Source organism: Magnolia sinica, chromosome 5 (genome assembly GCF_029962835.1).
Source record: "Magnolia sinica isolate HGM2019 chromosome 5, MsV1, whole genome shotgun sequence".
Classification (NCBI taxonomy): domain Eukaryota; kingdom Viridiplantae; phylum Streptophyta; class Magnoliopsida; order Magnoliales; family Magnoliaceae; genus Magnolia; species Magnolia sinica.
In genome coordinates, this window is record NC_080577.1 from 10,039,024 (window position 1) to 10,055,462 (window position 16,439).

The following is a 16,439-nucleotide window of genomic DNA, read 5'->3' on the forward strand; positions in this document are numbered from 1 at the left end:
GAGCCATAAAAGAGACCTAGATGCAGTAGGACCCTCCTATGTCTAAGTTATAATCACGTAACCTGGGTTAAGTGAAATTGAGGGCTCATTGGTGCCTACCTTTCACTGTTAATGAAACCTCCAATTGTAGGCTACAAATTGATTACACTTCTTGAATTATAGGAACGTGTTTAGCAATACTTTCTCCATTTTCTGACATATAAAGAGTTCATTGGTTAACTAGCATTAGTCAACTACGCATGTGCACAGATGCCTAAACCAACCTTATACTTATCACCGGTTCATTTTTACCCATGACAAAAAACATCACATAAAACCTATAGTTGACACTCATTTATATTGTTACTTATTATGTGGCCCACCTGAATTTTATATCTTGCTGATTTTTCTGGTCCAGCTATTAAAAGCGCCACTAGAACTTGGACGGAATGGATTTTATTTGTACAACTCTTTGGGCCACAATCTTAGGTGTTTCACGTCGTGCAGAGGGATCCGGTCGGCGCTGTTGGACACTTGCGGACTTTGGACAGCAAATGCTGCAGATTTACGAAAAGAGGACTGCCACTCGTCAGATCATAAATGGACGTTGATTGCGTGCTACCCCGCCTGTCCCTAGCTCCGAACGGGCAGCTCTGTGGACGGGCTCACCGTGATGTATCTGTACATCCAAACCGTCAGTCCCTTTTCACAGAATATTTTAAATTATAAACACAAAAATGAGGCACATCCTACGCTCAAGTGGACCACACCAAACAATAAGCTTGGTTACATTAAAATGCACAAAACATTAAATGTCAGTTGCATGAAATGCAAGAGTCATCGGTGGCGTGGTCCATTTGATCGTTGGATCAACCTCATTTTTGTTTTCATACCTTAAAATAATCTGAAAAAAGGGCACAGATACATCACCACGGTGGGCCCGCTCACAGAACAGCCCGTTCGAAGCTAAGGACGGGCGGGGGTAGGACGCAATCCGCGTCCATGGTAAAGGAACCGCGGCAGTGTTAACTCTGCTCATTTAGCGCCACGTGGGCAGAACTTCGTGAGATCCAGTCTCTCTGACCGGGCTTGAGGGCGGCGGCTCGGATTTAAAAAATGAAAGCCAATTTTTCAATGAGGCGGTTTTTCGACAATGCACATTATAGCCCATCAGCACCCCCACTCCGTTAGAACTTACAAGGGTAATTTTGTAATATACATTGTAACGAAAGACTTATCTTATTTACTCCTCTCTCTCAAATCATTGAAGTTCCAATCCATGCCCCCATCACCGTAACCACTCCCATTATCAATCACAACTGTCTCATCTTCACCCTGTATAGTTTTCAATGGGTTGGGCTGGTTTGCCTGGCTTTCAGGCCTAGCTTTCCTAGGGCAGTGCTTGGGCACAAGCATTAGCCTAAGGGCAGGGCTCGGGCTTAAAATTGAAACCCATTACGACAGGTTTGCAACAGTAACTTTAGAATATACATAATAATAAAATACTTAATCTTACTTCTCTCTTTTATCTTCCAAGATCCAACCTATGCACCCTCAACTTAGGAGCCCCAATCCCTTCCTTTCTTTCTCAAATCATTACATTCTACTAGACTGTTAGATTCTCGCTGAGATTCATTGGGAATTTAATCCCACTCTCCTTGTAAATACTGAACAACTAAACCAATCCACGTAGACTTAGCCTCTTAGCCATTACAACAACCCCTTCTCTCTCTCTCATCTAAGAAACACCCGGGCCCAGGTTTAAGCTGAACTCAAGCTTGGACCCAACATAAACATTTCAGAGTGGGCCAAGCTGGAGTGTTTTGGCACTCATGAACTCGACTTGGAATTGGGACCATGTTCAACAATGCAGTGAGAACTTGTATAAAGCTTGGCCCAGCCCTCACCCCACCTGTCAATGCCACACTTTTATGTTTTTTTGGTTGGCTTGTTAGTACACCCACTATCAGTTCACACTTCACTGTTAGCCACCCCCATTAGGGATCAATACCAAGACCTCTGAAACGAGGTATCTTTCACTCAGTCTACCACTTGAGCTATGGGATTAGACTTATAAATCATGGTGATTTATAAACTCAAGTAACCACACTGTAAGAAATAGCTGGATGAGATATGCATAATAGTTCTATGTAGGGTCCACTATGGTATTTATATGTCATTTAGTCCATTCATCTATGCATCTCACAAGGATGAGAGGATTATGTAAAATCACGATGTTTCAAGACTTATGTTGGTTGTACCACAATAATTTAGAGATTTTTGTATAATTTTAAATTGAGCATCATAAATCAGCCTAATTGTTTACATCAAGGCCGATGGGAAAATTACCATAGTTACCTCTAATAACTTAACGCAAGGAGGAATTGTATGAAACTTGAATGGCAAGTGGGGTTTATGGTACCATGCTTGAAATTTCTCCCCAACTAAGTTATCCTAACCTTTAAAATTGTGGATCAGCATGTAGGCCTAATGATCCCTTTTCAATTGAAAAGGCGCCGTGATTGAGAACAATGTTTCAGAGGCATTACCATCCACAAAATTACCTAAGAGACTAACGGTCCTCATTTGCAACTATAATGATAGGAATTGCGTATAACAATCGATTAGACCTAGGCCAGGCTGTTCAAAATTTTGTGAGGCTTATTGAGGTATCTTTGTGACATTTATTACGTTCATCAATGCTCCTGCTCAACTTAAGATGTGATCCTAAAATAAGAAAAATCACAAATTATGCTAGCCGCAACTTCAAAAAATAGTAGAGATTAGAATCCAAGACCAATGCCTGCTTGATATATGGAATTAGGTGGGATTGGATGGCATGAAATTGCATTTGGTCCGGCATAAATTTCATCCGGCATTCAGAAATGATGGAATACTTAGGTTAATCTAGGTATCATATCATCTAATCTTAGTAAAGTATACAGTAGGGTTGTTGGTTGATTTTGAAACGTACCGTCTATGGGTCTTATGATTGATGCATATGTTATATTCATGTTCATATTCACTCATTACACGTGGTAATCAAGTTACGTATACATACAAGTTATTGGCATCAGTTGAGAAATTTGATCCATTCATTACAAATCAATGATTCATCAAAAACAGGGTTTTTTTTTAAGAAGTTGATTTGATTTTGAGTTGCACAATTAAAATATTATGATATTTTTAGACGTATAATCCGTACGTATAATGTTGTTAATTCCAGCAAATGAAATTAAATACCACTTAATCTTGCATTCCAAACGGCCCAAGCGAAATATAAGCTCCCAATGTGACTGCTTCCAGTCCAAGAGATGACGCACTGGATAGAAGAGTGTAAGGTGTTGCCTACTACTCCTGAATTCACGTGGTGTGTCGGTTTTGGAATGGACTGATTTTTCGGGATCCGTTCATCGTTGTATTTCACATCAAATAAGTGAATTGCATGGTGTATATTCACACTAAGTAGACCCACACATAATCCGGATAATTCTATATTGGCCGTCCCATCTCAACGGTTCACCATGGTGTGGCCCACATGAGCTTTGAATCAGCATGATTTTTGGGCCCGCTCCTAAGATAGAGAGGTGCAACTGATGGACGGGTGGATATCCTCCACACGAAGTCTTCTAACCATGTCAGCGAATAGTCTCGTCCCCACGTGACCACGCACATGAGTTTTCGTTTTCGAAAGTGGGACTTATGGTCTGCTATCCTGCTTCCCGCCGTTGACTCAATATGGTCCAAAAATCTATCCCGTTAGAACATGCCAAAGACATACTTTAGTAGATTTTTTAACGTGGGCCTTTGTTGGATTTCTCTTCTGAACCGTCTACCAGATTGAGGCCACATATTAAACGGTCAAGATTGTTTTATAGAGAGAATATCGCGTATATTACATCTGATAGACACGAGTGAATCGTTACAATTCTTTGATTACTGTGATTTTCGGGACACACTCCTAATTAGCCATTTTTTGGAGTTGGAACGGTCATGCATGTGCACGGATTAGTCAAAGACTCACAGGACACCACTGCTCGCAAACTGGTGGTGAACTATCAACATAACAAACCGCCCTTAACAATCAAAACGGATAGTCCGGTGGTATTGAAATTCTGAGCCGGGGTCTACACAATCCAAGGCTCAGAGAGCTACACGTGTATAGTGGTGACGTCATCCAATGCTGTTTCCAGGGGAAAAGGATTGGCTACTCCCCTGCAACCGGCCAATGGCTGGCGGTCGGTGTTCTGTGGGCGCCACCATATAATGTAGGTGTTTCATCAATGCCGTCCATCTATTTTTCTAGATCATTTTATGATATTGCACAAAAAATGAGATATATCCCAATCTCGGCCCAAATTATAGGAAACAGTGTTGAATGAACGTCAACCATTAAAAACTTTTTGGGGCCCATAAAAATATTGGATCAAGCTGATCTTTGTTTTTTCCCTTCATCTGAGTCTTTATGGCCTAATCAACAGATTGGATCTCAAATAAACAGTACAGTGGGCCTTGGCAGGATTTAAATGATGGATATCCAATCACTATTGTCTTCCTGTGGTGTGGTGCACCTGAGACTTATATCCCCTCATTTTTGGGATAGAACCCTAAAATCATCTTTAAAAATGGATGAACGGAATGGATAAAATACATACATCATGGTGGGGCCCACGGATCACCGACCATCAGCCACGGGGCTGGTGTCAGGGGGAGTAGCCAATCCGTTCCCGTTTCCAGGTAGACCTAGGTCATCTTTACAAAAAGGTTAGTTGGTGCATTCGAATATGAAGATCCATCCTTTCTGTTATCGGGAGTTACGTGATACGCTTGGAGAGTTTGATACGTAAGTCATGCACGCAGAAATTGTACACGCGTCGGGCAGGTACGTGAAAGAAATATAGCCGTCCATGTCACGGACCCACCTCGATAGTTTATGATTCCAAATTCAGATTGATTAGATGATCGTAGACTCTGAGTAGCGGAAATTTGGAACTTGAAACTGAACCGTTGAATGATTCTTATCCTATCCGTCCTTTAGATGTCAACTAATCGGCAAGATAGAAACTTATATCAGTGTATATTTTCTTGTCGTTGATCCATCTAAATTGGGCCCACTATTTCTACAGATGAATATGTGCTGATGTATGCCACGTGTACACTCTTTCGGTGCATGAGTACGAGCGATCACGGCCTGTCGGAGTATTAAAATTTTTCATTTGTCTAACAAGGGTACTCGCACGCGTGAAATGGATGAGGGGAATTGGGAAACAATCGCCTGTGGTTCACATCTGGTCCATTGTTAGGGTAGGGTGAATGTGATCATGCTCATATCCATGATAGAGTAAAAATATCTTGCCGTTCCACTCCTCCGGTTTGACATGCATGTACACTGATCCGGACCGTTGGTATCTTTATTTTACCCAACCATTTTCCTCTAACGACTGTCAGTGTGGTCCTGTGATAGCATTTTCACTTTGCTCCCCACGTTATAAATGGTATGGATTTTTGCACATGTGCCATTTTTCCACGTATGTTGTGATATCAACCGTGCTCCCACGCGAGCGAGTACACTTTGTATTCTAAGAAGGAAAGTGCGATTCGCGACAGCTGACGCAATCATGTTTCTGAGCCATGGTACACGTAATGCGCCGCATGTGCACGATCTGGACTAACGTCTTCATTTGTCGCAGCGTATCGTATCGTGGCAACTTGTAGATCTTCCACGTAACTGGACGTCGAACGTCCAATTGGTGGACCCCACGACAGTGGAATCATAATCAGAAAACAACGCCCTTATTTTGTTAATTAATAAAATAAGAAAAGACTTTGACGCTTTTGGAAAAGGGTGATTGTCGATACTCGGGTGCTAAGAAATTGCGTACGTGGCAACCAAACGTCTCTGAAAAGAGCTTTTTCAATAGCTCTTGTTGTAAAAGTCGTTAACATTAATGAGACCTGTTGAGGTCAAAATTCGGGTCACCCTCCGCTCAAATGCGGTGGACTTCCAACTAACCTTAATCCTGCGTGAAAGGGAGAACAGAGGCCGCCCTGGCTAAGCCAGGGATCCTCCAATGCCTAAGTCTGGCTAGAAAATTTGTATCTAAGTCATATGTAGAGAGAAGGTGCAAGATTTTGTGTACATGTTATAAGGGGGCCCCCGGATATTTATACTTGTGAGTCAAACAATCTACTTCCATCGATCTCAACCTGATTCACTCAATCAACGAGATATTATGATCGTAGGGATATTATCCGTAATCTTTAGACCGTGCAGTGCATCGTGTCTTAATGGCGCGTATCTTTGGGCGAGATCGCCGACACGTTTGCATCCAGGTCGATCTCCGAACTAGGCGTGTGAAGTACCACCACGGGCTTATCCTCGACCTCGGCCTCTGGATATTCATTGTGCATGTCCTGACTTGGCCTCGGTATATGAAGTATTCGTACCTTGACTCGGCCTCTGTCACGCCCCAAACTCGGAAACCGGGCTCACAAAATTCCCGATCGCCGAATTCGGCGCTGACAGCCTCTGTAGAACCCCATTCTCGGCTCCCAGCGCCCATTCGCCAGGTTCCAATCCTGGGATACTACAAGGAGGATTTTCAACATCAGTTTGATTCGTAATAAGCATAACCAAAGGCATAACCCACAAACAACAACCAAAAACTCCATCACATTTCCACTATAATAAAAAACTTTACAAGTACAATGAGCATAAGGGAAATACAATGATGATAGACCAAAAGCTCCAAAAAGATCTGCCACGCGTCCAAGCCTCAGCGCTGCTGCGATCCAACGTCACCTGCACGCAACGGTCGTGCATAAGCTTATAGAAAACTTAGAGGGTGGTGAAAGTGTATGCTCAAGGTGGTAATGCAGTTATGCAGTATCAGAGTAATGCGGAACATGCTGATGAATGCTAAGAATACCATTAGCCGTACCAAGGTCATGCGGTGCAAAGAATGATGTCGGCCATACCAAGGCCATGCAATGCGAAATGCAACTCAAGCATGCAAATCCTTATCTAAGTCCACATATCAATACAGCTCAAAATCTGGAATATCACCGGGGTCTAGTACACTCCAAGCCAGATTGCCGCCCCATCGCGCGCAATAAGGTGAGTGGAAAAGACCTCACTATCCGCCTGCCAAAATCGGGCTCGGCTCGTCAATAGCGGACCCATTCCTCGAGCTGGTCAGACTCAGCCTAGCATTGCCCCCTACTCTCGGGCGGGTAAGGCCGCACCCCCTTCTAACCGACCACGACACAGTGGAAAGCGCAACCGTCTGGTAATCGGTACTCAGCGCTCATGCATCCACTCGGTCTAGACGTTGGAGCAACCTCTTGGTACCATAAGGGTTTAGGGACTTTCACCCAGGGATATCTATCGCATCCCATGTAGAACAGTATTTCCGGTATCCAATCCTGTCAACCACGATACGTTTGTGGAGGCTACGGCCCTGATGCCGCTAGGGCGTACAGTAACCATATCACACAATGCGAATGCATGAATTACACTATCCAGTCATACAGCAATCATGCGCGTATCGTGCGCTCATGTAGGACAACACCCCCTGTACGAGAGCCCCTAAACAATCTGCCCAAAGGCATATGCTATGATCAGTCATTTCTCATATCAAGCATACGTATGATGCATGAATCATGGAACTAAACATGTTATATGAGATGGATGATGTTCATAACAAAGATGGGCCTAGACGGCCTACACATTACACGTATGACCCTAGGAGAAGTCATAATGCGGACATTTAACCAACACTATACTTGCAATGAGAACGTCAAACCGCCATTGCTCCAAAGGTACAGCCTATCATAAACGTCATTACATAAATCATGTTGGGATTACACATTGCAATGGACCTTAGGTATATTCCATTGGGCCTTCAATATATCAAATGGGCCGTATCATATGGGCCTCATATTCATCAAGTGGGCCACATCAATGGGCCGCACCAATGGGCCTTATGTGCATTGCAATGGGCCATGACCCGTGGGCCTTAGAATGCATCAAATGGTCTTAATCTCATGGGCCTTATGTGTATCAAATGGGCCTCGCCAATTGGGCCCCATATGTACATCAAATGGGCCTCAACCCATAGGTCCTTTAATGGGCCTTAACCCATGGGCCCCTAATGCATTAAATGGGCCTCGACCCATGGGCCTTACATATACATCAAAGTGGGCCTCAACCATGGGCCACAAGTACTGAGATGGGCCTTATATATATATATATATATATATATATATATATATATATATATATATATATATATATCAAAGTGGGCCTCAACCATCAATAAATTGTATATAATATAATATATATATATATATATATATATCTATAACATATAATATTATATATAATATAATATTATATATATAAATATATATACACACACCAACACACACACGCGCCCACACACACGCAAGCACACGCACCCACCCACACACGCACACACACACATCACAGTGGGCTCCACGTCCACCGTCCAGGCGGACAGTCCATCCAAACCGTTGATAAGGCCACGTGGGCCTAGATGAAGGGCGACAACAATTTTCACCCTGATCCAAAACTTCTGTGGACCCAAAAAGGGTTTCAAAGGTAGAGGCTCCATTCCACTCTTTCCTACGGTGTGGGCCACCTGAGTCTTGGATCAGGCTGATTTTTGGGGTGGGCCCACGTCGTGGGTGGCTGCTCGACGGTCCGTCCGCTAGACGCTGGGCGCAGGCAGCGCCTGCTGCCGTCTGACACAGCAGCGGCAGCTGCTGCTGCTGGTTTTTTTTTTTTTTGATTTTTCAGAATTTCCATGGTTTTCACAGGTGGGGCCCACATCCAGACAATCCACTCCGTCCAACGGCCCTCCATGGCTCCATACAAGCAAAACAAGCCCAATATTGGGCATGTTTCGACGTATAAAAGGGTTAGGGAAGGTTTCAATGGTGTAAACCACCATTTGCTACGGTATGGCCCACCAGAACCTCGGGTTGACACCATATTTTGGTTCAACGCATAACCTAAGGTTTGGAACGGAATGGACGGCGTGGATTGAAGACATACATCAAGGTGGGGCCTACATGAGTGGGCCTCCTCTATTAGCTTGGAACCAAGCTTATTTTTGTTTTCCAAAAAAAAACGTCCAGCGTCCCTGGACGCTGGACTGTCTGCCGAGCAAGGTGGGCCTCCTCATGTGGGCCACCACTGATGGATGGTGTAGTACAATACATGCAAAGTGGGCCCCACTTGTAGGTGATTTGGATGGAATACATATCTTGTGGTGGGGTCCATTCAAGTGGGCCACACAACCTCCTTATCATCAAACATATATAAAAAAAAAAGAAATAGAGAGGGAGGGAGAGATAGAGGGTGAGATCCGCGTGATGGAGGGACCCCGGCACTATGGGCCCTCCCTTGCACTAAATCATACATCAAGTGGGTCCCATTACATGTGGGTCCATGAAATCGAAATCCAACGGTGGAGATCCCTTCTCCACTAAAATAGACGGTCTAGATGACCCTAAGCATGCAAGGAAATAAACATCATGATGGGGTCCATGGAGAATGGCCCCATCATGGAATGATCATGATGATCCAATTGGGCCATCGGCCACATCTTAGGGTCCAAAGTGAGATCCAAACCATTGATCGGTTGGTCTCACCTGGCCCATCTTAAAAACATCACAAACTACCCTATCAAGGCACCCACCGCTTGATCTTCTTACTCCCTTGGCTTCCTTAGCTCCTTGTGCTTCTCTTTGATGGAGGAAGATGAGAAATGGATGGTTGAGATGAGAGATCTAGGGATGGAAAGGTGGGCCACACTTACATTTTCTCACCATGGGAGGGCTCATACATATGGACTTCTCTTGCTTGGTTTGGATTTGAAAAAAAATAAATGAGAGAGAGAGTTGTAAAGGGAGAGAGAGAGGGAGTGATGGGTGATGGAGTGATGGATGGGAGAGAGAGGGATGGGTGTAAGAGCTCTTTTTGACTTTTTTGGCAAAAGTTGTAAGAGAGGTATGAGTTTGTGTAAGAACTTTTGACTTTGGGGCTTGCTTGGGAATGAGTGAAAGGTGATGTGTACTTGACATGATGAGATTGATGGGATTAATTGATTGATGTGACACCTTGTAGAGATTCTCTCGAAATTTCCACGAGCGGTGTTTTCCTCGCATCGAACGTTGGCCCACATCTCCTAACCAGGGTATCGCCTCGGCACGCAAGTCGCGGCATCGGAACCGCGGCGACGACGCGGTCGCTAAGGTATAAGTCCTGGGTTGAGTTGACTCGGGTAGACGGCATGAGAATTAGGGTCGGCGTAAATACCGGATAAGGGTCGAAGGTTGCCGGAATTCGATCGGGAAGACCGCGGAAGCCTATGGAACGGTACGGTCTAGGATACGGGGCTTACAGCCTCAATCATGAAGTCAAGTTCCAAAGGTCGGAGTCCGTTTTTTGATGCTGAGAACGGAGATCCGGGCTCGACTCATCTATTCCCCTTCAGATGAGGATGAGGGTTCATATCGGCGAATCAGAATGGCAGTTCTGAGTCATGACTTAGGAGTTGGCCCCTGATGTCATATTCTCATTCTGAAGCCTTATCATCCGAGGCGTGTAGCTCAGGCTGATCCCGATTATCCTTACACAAATTTTCTCATAACAGAAGCCCCCTACTTTGTAGGTCCGAGTCCGGATATGGAGAGTAAATACTCAGGGAAATGAAACGACGTCTCCCTTCCCTAGCTCATGATGGCGATTGGAGTGATAGGGGCGTATTTAATATGATTCATACACCTCCGAACCCGCATGCATCGCAATGGCTGTAACCCTTTGGTTGTTGTCCTCTTAGTAGAGGACACCTGTCGACGGCTACGATTTGCAAACGACGGGGCGAAGGAAACGGCACCACGTGTGTCAGAGGAGAAGATTCTGACCTCGAAGCACAGGTTTGGACGTATCGCATTCTTCCACGTGGTCATGGGCACCAGTGCTGAGTCGTGTCGGCTTCTGGAGCGATCGCTCGTAATGATGACACTGAGCAATGAGGCGGCTATATAAACATATCCCTTCATCGCTCTCACACTTCTCCCGTTATCATTTTATCTGCTTCTTCCTTCCAAATCACCTCCTGTTGGAAATCGCCCTTCGCTGAAAATTGCCTTCGGCCAGAGAAAGTGTTTTTGTCACCGGATAAAGGATTCCTGGCTACCGGAGGGGAGATTCAGCCCAGTGGAAGATGTCAGAGTCGAAAAAACTTCTACCGGAGGACATCGCCTGCAATGTTGTGAGTCTTCCAACACTTAACGCATTTTTCCTTCATGTCGAGCGATTCTGACGAGATGGGCGTGGTCCAAGGAGCTGGTTCAGAGTCCGAACTAGAGACTTCAGCCTCGAGGCCTGGGGAATCTAAAGGCCCTTTCGAGGCCATACCCCTCTACATTCCAGCCCCGGCCCGAGGAACCGCAAGTTAGAAGACCGAAAGTCAAGGCAAAGGGCCGAAGAGGGTCCTCAGAGATCCTGCAGGGCGGTCGCAGGCGGGCCCCAAGGGAGGCAGAATGAAACCATAAGTCCCTAGGGGATCAGTCATGGTCGAGTCCCAGATGGCCCAACTTCGCGAAGATTATCAGATCCCCAACTCGATTCACATCCGAGCCCCCACCCCCATAAATTAAGCGGATCTCCGGCTGAGGGGGAGATTATTGTCTTCATTTACGCCCTTCAATGCGGGCTTCAATTCTCCATCCATCCTTTCTTACGCGAGCTGACAGCGTAGCTAAAAATTATGCTGGAGCAGTTGGTCCCAAATTCCTAGAGGATCCTAGCCTCCACTTTCATCCTTCGGCATCGGGTGGGGAACCAGAGGCTGACGCTAGACAAGTTTCTATTTTTGTACATGGGCAAATACGATAATACCGATAAGGCCTGATGGTATTTCTCGACTAGGCTCCCATGCCTCCCGAGTCTAGTAACCCAACTCCCTTCTTTCAACAAAGACTGGAAGGGGAAGTGGTTAGAGGCCTCAGGAGAATGGGAGGCCCCTGCCTTCGAATTGGATTGACTGTGTATTCGAGTCCCTATCCGATTTGTCAATCCAGGTCGGATGTTTCTTCTAATCACCCTACATACCTAATTCATCTTTTTATATCTTACTCATTCTTCGCTTCCGTTTGCAATCCAGCCGAAGGGGCCCCTGACCTCTCTGTCCTCCAGAAGCGACAGATTGACCGAGTCCAAGTGCTCCCTACGGACCAGCGTGCCTAGTTCGATCTCATCAGTCAGGAGAACTTGGTATCTTTTAACTTTTGTAGAATTCAGCTCACCCTCTTTGCCTTGGGTAAACGCGGTTAGGGCCTTCGGAGACTAATTTGCTGACCTTCATCCATTCTGTGGATCTTACTTGGCTGATTCCTCTTTCTTTTATAGGGATGGAGGCAGGCGATTCAAAGAGGAGAAGGCCCTCGCATCCTCCGATGGACATCGTCCTCTCCTCCGAACCAAAGACGAAGGTGACACCGAGGAAAAGGAAGGCTTCTAAAGCCGAGGCCAAGGCTGCCCCAGCTATAAAACTAGTTGGAGCTGAACCTACCACAACCTCCTTTGAGGCTATTTCTGTCATTGTTCTGACCTCCTCTCCTGAGGCTCCAGTTACTGAGGCTCCTGTCAGAATTGAGCCTATCGCCATCTCGTCACCTTCTGCGGAGGAGCAAGTCCCCAAAGCTTTCCCTTTGCTAATCATGGATCTTTTTAGGGTAAGGAGAGAAGTAGTAGGGGAGATCCCTGACATGATTGTCTCAGCACTATCTGCAGCCCCCCTGCTGCTGCCGAGGCCGAGCCCTTGGTCGACCAAGGTGACATCCTCTTCAGGTATGCGAACACACCCGAAGTAGCTGCCCAAGCTTCCGCGGCCAACGGGGTTGGAGGAACTTTCGCACCCTCTCCGGGGGTCCTACCTCCTGGTTTTCACATGACTTATTTGAACTCTTGGGCGGCTAAGCATGCACCAGAGACGCAGATAGCCGACACGCTCTCCTGCTGCCACGTCAGCTTTATGAACGACTACGCGGTTGTATGCTACCAGTCGCTGCCAATGATAATAGAGGTGAAGGAGAGGCTGAAGGAGATGGAGCGGCTCAAAGCAGAGGGGCTAAGTTTGTGGTCGAGAAGGCATAGTAAGACGCATTGCGGGTCAAGCTCGAGAAGAAGCTAAAAGCTTCAATTATGGAGCAGGAGGAGCTGAGGAAGGCTGCTGAGGGTCGGGCAATAAAACTTGCGCTTCAAGATGAGGTCAACTAACTCCAAGCTCGCTTAGATGTGACTAAACCCGAAGTCAGGCGTTTACGCCGGACTAACGAGGACCTGGAGTTCAGGGCCATGGAAGCCGAGTCGAGACTCGAGGTGGCAAAAGAGAAGCTCGAGATAGAGCAACAAATGGTGGCGGACCAGTTGGTTCAGCAACGAATTGTCTTTGAGTCCGCTGCGTCTGCGGATAAGGCGTCTCTACGGGCAGATCTTGAGGCTCGAGCAGTCTCGCAGGCGGCTGCGACAGTGGCCGAATACAAGGATTCGGCTGAAAGAGCCTAGGAGCTCGACAAACTGTATTACTTCGGCTATGATACTGGCTTTGATACTTGTCTGGTTGAGGTCAGAAGGCTTTATCCGACTCTTAACCTTGACACCCTCACGATAGACAATGCCGAGGATGCCGAGCCTGTTGTGGCAGACGAGCCCGAGAGTGCCCCTCCTGTTGTGGAAATCACCCCAGATGCTCCTGTCGCTGAGGCCACCATCGACGCTCAGCCCCTTAGCTCGGTAGCTTGTCCCTCTACTCAGAGAGAATGAAATTTTTTTTTACAATGTAAATGGATGATTTTTTTTATGATCACTTTTTTTTTAATCAATGAGGATTACTGGCAGATGGCTTCTTCGCATGTGTTGATTATCGTGATAATTATTAAATGTTAATTTTTAAGGACCGACCCCTTGTGGGGCCAACCCCCCCCCCCCCCCCCTCCCACACACGAATGACGCGCTCAATTATTTTTGTGGATTAGTCGCCGCGTGATGAGCTAACCCCTTACTCGGGAAATCGAGTTGTCTTTGGGCTTTTTCCCTACGTGTGAGGGGATCCCCATGTAGATTTTTGTGGGTTTAATGTCCCGACCCCTTCTTGAAGGGATTTGTCCGTTAAGTTAGCCTCTACTTGTGAGAGGTAACTTCTTCCGTTTCTAGATTGCACATGTAGGAAAGGAGGACCTTTTATTAAAGGCCTCAAGAGGCTAATAGCTCCAGGCAGTACACTCATTGAGGGCCTTCAATGGCCGGTAGATTCTCACTGATAGTATATCTTTAAGTGTTCGGCGTTCCAAGGATGGGGGAGTGGACGTTCGTCGAGGTCTTCCAAGTGATAGGAGTTTGACTGAGTTGATCTGATCACACGATAGGGCTCTTCCCAGTTGGGCCCGAGTGTCCCATCCCCCGATTCTGCTGTATTTTGAAAAACGTGACGGAAGACTAAGTCCCCTGGCTGGAACCGCCTTGTCTTAACCCTTGAGTTATAGAATCGTGCCACTTGGTGATGTTTAGCAATGACTCAGAATCAGGCGATATCTCTGGCTTCTTCGAGCAAGTCAAGGCTTGTTGTAATGTGCTTTGCATTCTGATCTTCTTGAGAATTTCTAACCCAAGCTGTCGAGAGGCCGATCTTGACTAGGATGACTACCTCTGAGCCGTAGGATAGCGAAAAGGGGGTCTCCCCAGTAGATGACTGCGACGTGGTTCGATATGCCTACAGGACAAATGGAAGTTCCTTAGCCCAGTTGTCATTCGCTTTTTCTAACTTTGTTTTCAAGTAGTGCTTAATGATCTTGTTTACAGCTTTCACCTGCCCATTGGATTGCGGATGCCGAGGTGAGGAATAAGTGTTCGAGATGCTGAGCCCCCTGCACATGCCCCTGAACATATCATTGTCGAACTGCTTGCTATTGTCAGAAACGATGGTGCGCGGGATTCCGAATCGAAAAATGATATTCTTTCAGACAAAGTCGATCACTTTCTGTTTGGTTATCTTAGTCACGGGTTCGGCCTCAGCCCATTTAATGAAGTAATCGACTGCAATAATGATAAACTTCACCTTTCCTTTCCCTGTGGGCAGAGGTCCAATGATGTTGATCCCCTACTGAGCAAACGGCCACAACTCACTCATAGGGGTCATTTCTTTCACGGGCTGCCTCGGTATTGCTGCAAACCTCTGACATTTGTCGCACCTTCGGACATAATCTTTCGAGTCCTCTCAGATGGTCGGCCAGAAGTACCCCTGGCGGAGTATCTTCAGAGCTAAGGCTCGGCCACCGGAGTGATTACCACAGATGCCCTCATAGATTTCTCATGTCACGTAATCTAATTCTTCTGATCAAGGGCATCTGAGGTAAGGCTGTGAGTACCCCTTCTTGTATAAGACCTCATCCAGGATAATATATAGGGCTGCTCTGATCTTCAGGCGTCGAGCCTCTAGCTTGTCCTGGGGGACCTCACCAGATACAAGGTAGTCGTAGATTGGGTCCATCCAATTTAGTGTAGTTTCGACCGGGTTGACCACTTCTCGTTTCATTTAGTCAATGCTCGGGCTCTCCATAAATTCTACGAAAATGATCCGAGGAATCTTTCCTTCCGTGGCCGAGGCTAACTTTGCTAGGGCATCGGTCCAAGAGTTCTCTACCCTCGAAATTTGGTTGATGGTGCAACTTTAGAACCTTTCGATCAATTTTCGGGCTTCGTCCAGATAAGCCACCATCCTGGTTTCCTTCACTTCGTACTCGGTGGAGATATGGTTCACCACAAATTGAGAATCACATCTCACTTTAAGGGACTGAACCCCCAAATTTACAGCCAGTCTGAGTCCTGCCAATAGAGCCTCATATTTTGCTTCGTTATCGGACGCTCTAAAACCAAGCCCGATGGCATATTGGATGATTGTAGAGTAGGGTGCGATCAGGACAATTCCCGCCCCGGCTCACTTGGCATTGGAAGACCCGTCAACATAAAGGACCCACCTCCGCTCCGACTCCAGATCTTTGGTAGGCGATGGAACTGGTGGGGTCGCCGAGGCTGCTTCTGCTTTGGTATCGTCATTCGAGATAGTGAATTCGGCTATGAAGTCAGCCACAGCCTGGCCCTTGATCACAATCCTCGGACGGTATTGGATGTCAAACTCTCCGAGTTCTATTGCCCATTTTGTAAGCCGTCCAGAGACATTTGATTTCTGAAGGACCTGCCTGGGGGGGAGTCGGTTTGGACGATGATGGTGTGTGCTTGGAAGTACGGACGAAGCCTCCGTGGTGAAAAAATTAAGCTGAGCACGAACTTTTCGATGCTCAGGTATCTGGTCTCGGCGGGCACCATTGCTTTGCTCATGTAGTAAACGAGATACTATTTATTTCCTACC